The following is a 5,668-nucleotide window of genomic DNA, read 5'->3' on the forward strand; positions in this document are numbered from 1 at the left end:
ATAGGAGATCACCACCAGATGGTGCAAATGTCACCATTTCTCACACTATCAAAACAATAATGACACAATAAAGATCACAGAAGACTGGCAGCAACAACTGTCTAACAAAAACTGTAAAATTCAAGTAAAATATCCTAACTTAAAGTACCTTTACTATAAAAATAAATAAACTCAAATGTTGTACCAATATGAGGTTCAGACTTTAAGTGAGTGTAAAGAAAATATAGTGAGCTGTGAGTTCTAGATGCACAGAGACACCAAGAATCAGCACATGAACCTCAACAGTGCTGACAATCAACAAAAAGTTTTTTTTTTTTTTTGTGAATCTCTAGGTTGTTTTGTGATGTTCAGAGTTGATCTGTTTATCTGAATATTTTGTCACCATTGCTGAGATTCATACACTGATTCTTGATGTCTGTGTGTGCCTCAAATATCTTACCAGAATACTTTTAACATGTCTTTATAAAATCTTTCAAAACATCACAGCTGTGTAAAATTAATAACAAATATTAAATAATCGGAAACCAAACTATGAAACAACCACTACATGATGACATCTTCTTCCTTTGAGTTACAGCTGCAAAAGATAAAACTTATGAAAACACAAGAGTCAAGAGCCCAACTAAAGCAAACACTGACCCCCATCATGGTGACATTAAACTATTATTTTAAGGAAATTTTTTTATATCTAAATCTGTTCTAAATCTAAATTCTCAATAAGAACTTTTGTATGAAAGAAATCAGGTTAATCTGAAAATAAGGTTAAGGTGACCAGGTTAATCTGGTCAGTAATGTGTGAAGCTGGTAGTGTTGTTTATGGAGTTGTTTAATAATTGTCATTCACATGCTAGACCCATGTGCTGTATTCTGTGCTGCACACACATTCAAAGCGTGCTCACAAGAAAGCAATATTTACGGTGACCGAGAGGGGACACCTTCGGTTCACTTAAGTTTGCCGTGGCCACGACATATCAACTCGTGGGATCATTTTGTCGAGGGAACGACATCCGGTTCTCGTGGCCAGGAGCTTTAGTCGAAGGAACAGACCATCTTCACACAGCTGTATTGTACAGTGCTAAGCCATGGATCAGCACGATCTTTCTGATTTTTTAAGGGATCAAAACATTGAAGAGGAAAGCATTGTCAAAATCGAACGAGACAAGGTAAATAGTTGTCTTTTTTTCTCATGAATATGTAGGGTTTGACATGAACTTTTTTTGCTCATCAGTTCTGTTTTTGTCAGTTACTAGCCACTCAGCATTTTCACGGGCCACAATTTTGTTTTTGTGAAAGTAAGTTGTATATGATATGATCAAGTTCTGTGTGCTAAAATGTAAAATTGATTTCCAAGTAATTTTTTTAAGGGGCATTCATTCTGAACTGTAAGTGTTATATTTCATATAAAAATTTGTACATTATTTAGAATTTTTAATCATAATAATACAATTTGATAAGACTTTAGGGCTGTTATCAGTCAAATTAAATCAGTATCAATAAAATCCAAATTTCCACTGCAAAGGAAATGGAAGCGGCTAAAGTGCTATTTAGGTGCATTTACCGAGACAATTTAAGATGAAATCTATCATGAATGGATACATTGCATAATAACAAATGCACATTATAGACTGTTTTAAATGTTGTCAATAGGAAAATATGAAATGTAAAAAAAAAAATGCAATGATACTTTTAAAATGAAAATGAACTGCCAGTAGGTGGTGCCAAGTGACTGTCTTCATAAATGAATCAAGTGCTGTTCTTTGTGAATAGGCCTGATTACAGTATTATTACTAATCTCATAAAACCAGTTAAGAAAGAAAGAAAATGATATAGGGTCTATATCTACTTTAGTACTATAAAGGTTTTGCTCGTTATTTTCTTTTCATATGATTTTGAGGTAAAATACAGCTTTTTAAAAAGTCATCTCTGTATGAAAAACAAAAATGAGAAAACTACCATTACAAAGGCAAATATTATTACCAAGTCTGCGTAACTATAAAAAAAATATTGTGACTCCCACATGGAGTTAAGGTCACAGGAAAACTGATTTGTATATATTGTATTTATTATTTACATGTTTATTTCTATGTATTTATATACCTTTGTTGTTATGAGTGTGTATATCAAAGAGAACAAAGTTGCATTTTCTAAATACTGAGTGGCAGTTGAGAGAAGAGTTGCCGTGGCGACTTCAGTCAACAAAGAAGGCTGCTTGACTAAAGGCAAACTCTTGTCTCTCTCTTTCTTTACTACAAAAAAGACATTTCTCATCTGTTGAGTAGACTTCCAGGGTGGGGTCTGCAACTGGAGGAGTATGTTACTAAGAGATGCCCATGTATAAAACCTTCTGTTCATGTTCGAGCACCTATGGGCAGCATAACATCACACTCAGCTATGGAACTGGTGTGTGTTGACTACTTACACCTGGAGCCAAGTCGTGGAGGTTACGAATATATCCTTGTAGTCATGGATCACTTCAAAAGGTTTGCGCAAGCCTACCCTACAAAAAACAAATCGGGACGGACTGCTGCTGAGTGCCTTTTTAATGATTATATTCCACGCTTCAGTTACCCTGCCAAGTTGCATCACGACTAGGGCAGAGAGTTTGAAAATGAACTCTTCCGTACACTCCAACAGTTTGCTGGAATAGGCCATTCACGTAAAAAAGTTCAACCAAACTCTCCTACAGATGTTGAGGACTCTGGCGGACAAAGGAAAGGAAAGGTGGAAAGAACACTTACCACAAGTTGTGCATGCCTACAACTGCACTAGGCATGAGTCCACTGGGTATTCCCCTTTCTATTTGTTATATGGACGAAATTCTCACCTCCCAGTAGACCTTATCTTTGGTCTCGTGGAAAAGGCAGACGAGGTCACGCATAAAGGGTACGTGGACCACTGGGCAACCAGAATGGCTGAAGCATACTGAATTGCAGAGGAGCACAGCCGACAATCTAGTGCTAGGGGTAAAGAACAGTATGATCGGAAAACAAGAGGAGTTATTCTGAAGCCAGGAGACAGGGTACTTGTCCGAAACCTTGGAGGACAGGGAGGCCCTGGGAAGCTGAGATCCTACTGGGAAAAGGAAGTTTATGTGGTGAAGAAACAGGTGTCAGACAACCCTGTATATGTAGTTTGTCCAGAGAACGGAGGTAACAGAAAGACCAGAACATTACATCGAAACCTACTTTTACTGGTGAACGACTTACCTGTGGAGGCTCCACCGAAGTCACCGTGTTCAAAGAAACCTGCAAAAGAAAAAGAGACACAAATGCAGACAAACAAAGACTCTAAAGACAAAAAGAGAAGAAACTACATCAGAGACAGTGACACAACAGACTCAGATGAGGATGGTGACTTGGGAGGATACTGTTTGAGAGTCCCAGTCAGTTTGACAGAACCAGAGAGAGATGATCCACCTGAGCGAGCATCTGCAAATGAACAATTCGGTCAAGTACAAAGAAGGGACAGTCAAAACCAAGTACCAGTCTGGAAGAAACAAAGAATAGCATGGAGAAATAATTCACCTGAGCAAGTGCCTGAACAAGTGCCTGCAAGAGAACTGCTCAAGTGCAAATACAAGAACCCATACTTGATCAGACCCCACTTGCCATAGATGATGAAAACCATGCAGAAAGTGTATACCCAGCAAACATGCCCATTTGGGGCCCGCGTGGGCCAAAAATCTAACCCGCGTGGGCAGCCCGCTGTGGGCCCCGATACCGGCGTGAAATGCGGGGCACGTGTGGGCCCCACACTATGGGGCCCGTGTGGGGCCGGAGTGGGACAGCCCAAAAGTGTGGGTTAAGTGTGGGCTAGCCCACACAAAGCAGAGTGGGCCCCCAATTGGGCCGATTGTGGGCCCATAAAGAGTGGGGATGCTATGGGTTGGGTGTGGGCACTGTGGGGATAGTGTAGGGATGCTGTGGGTTGGGTGTGGGCACTGTGGGGATAGTGTGGGGATGCTGTGGGCTGGGTGTGGGCACTGTGGGGATAGTGTGGGGATGCTGTGGGCTGGGTGTGGGCACTGTGGGGATAGTGTGGGGATGCTGTGGGCTGGGTGGGGGCACCTGTGAATGGCCATTGTGGACTTAACAAATAACAAAATTAGTTTGCTTTTACTTTGTACCTGCAAAATGCCACAATATTACTATTAATGCATATGCAGAATAACTGCACGCTGAAAGTAGAAGCAATAAATTAAGAGTCATAAATTTCAAATACTTTTATTTATTCACAGCCACGTAAAAAAAAAAAAAAAGCAGAAAATACTACTGTTTAAAAGTTTAGGGTCGGTAAGATTTGTCAGTGTTTTTGAAAGAGCTCTCTTATGCTTAAAAACACTACATTTCTTATCATCAGCAGTCTTAAAAACTGTTGTGCTGCTTTATATTTTTGAGGAAACCATGATATATTTTTTCAGGATCCTTTAAATAATGCTTTTAAAAGAGCAGCATTTATGTGAAATAAGATTTTTGTGCAACAATGTAAAAGTTTTTATCAACTTAACGCATCCTTGCTAAATAAAAATAATTTCTTAAACATTTCAAACGTAAAAATGTATTTCTTAGATTAAAAAAAAAATTAATAATAAAAAACTGACCCCAAACTATTGAACAGTTGAATGTATTAAATAATTTTATAGGACAGAGCAATGATCAATTATTACTAAATCAGAACGTTAAGTAGATTATAAATCAGTTCCCTAAGGGGCAACAGTAGAACTCTGCCTGAACACTGTTCTTCTGCTCCTTCCACCATCCCAAGTGTCTTATACTGTGGAGGCATTTTAATAGATGTTTTCATTTCAGATGCTGTGGCCAGCCTACTTTTTGCTCCATCAACTAAGTGAGAAAGAAAAGAACAATTAAAATGTGTGTATATATATATATATATATATATATATATAACCTAAATAATACAACATTGTCTCAGTGTTTTTTGTCAATACTACGAAAGTCAATGGCATGAACAATGACAAAAATATTTGAAATGTTCTTATAAGTCTTTTTTTTTTTTTTAAACAACAACAGAGTGAGTAAATGATGACAGAACTTTAATTTTTGGAGGAAGGTGCACTGTAAGAAATTACTAATGACTTTAACTTGATGCATGAATGTGCAGCTTTAAATAAACTTAAATGCACTTACATTACAAAAGATGCAGCAACCTGGTGGCTCTTTGTTTAGCTGAAGTTGACAAACCAAAGGGAGAAAAAGAGAGAGAGAAAAAAATATTAGTGAAATATAACAATACAACTTAAAGGCCTGGTTTCACAGACAGGGCTTAGACTAAGTCAGGATTAGGCCATAGTTCAATTAGGACATTTAAGTAACTTTTTATAAATGTTTAAACATTATAAATGTAACAAACATTACTGGTGTCCATCTTGAAGGAAAACAAAGGCACTGATATATTTTAAGATCAGTCAGTGCAAGTTTCTTTGACCTGAAACAGCTTGGATTTACGTTTTACTCTGGGGCTAGGCTTAAGCCTTGTCTGTGAAACCGGGGGAAAAAGTATTAAGGTTTTGACTACCTGACTCACTTACAGCAGTGGTGTCCTGAAGGACCAACATCCGACAGAGTTCAGCTCCAACCCGTCCACACGCCTGCTTGGAAGTCTGTGGTAATCCTGAAGACTCTGATCAGCTGGTTCAGCTGTACATGGT

General features: G+C 38.3%; 1 long non-coding RNA gene across 1 annotated transcript; it reads right to left on the reverse strand.

The window, feature by feature from the left end:
- Window positions 1-4,607: 4,607 nt before the first annotated feature.
- LOC127160524 (uncharacterized) lies at window positions 4,608-5,668 on the reverse strand. Its single transcript, XR_007826767.1, has 3 exons — window positions 5,549-5,668; window positions 5,148-5,186; window positions 4,608-4,841 (listed from the first exon to the last, which is right to left on the reverse strand). It is a non-coding gene; the product is annotated as an uncharacterized LOC127160524 (long non-coding RNA).

Source organism: Labeo rohita, unplaced genomic scaffold (assembly GCF_022985175.1).
Source record: "Labeo rohita strain BAU-BD-2019 unplaced genomic scaffold, IGBB_LRoh.1.0 scaffold_375, whole genome shotgun sequence".
Lineage (NCBI taxonomy): Eukaryota > Metazoa > Chordata > Actinopteri > Cypriniformes > Cyprinidae > Labeo > Labeo rohita.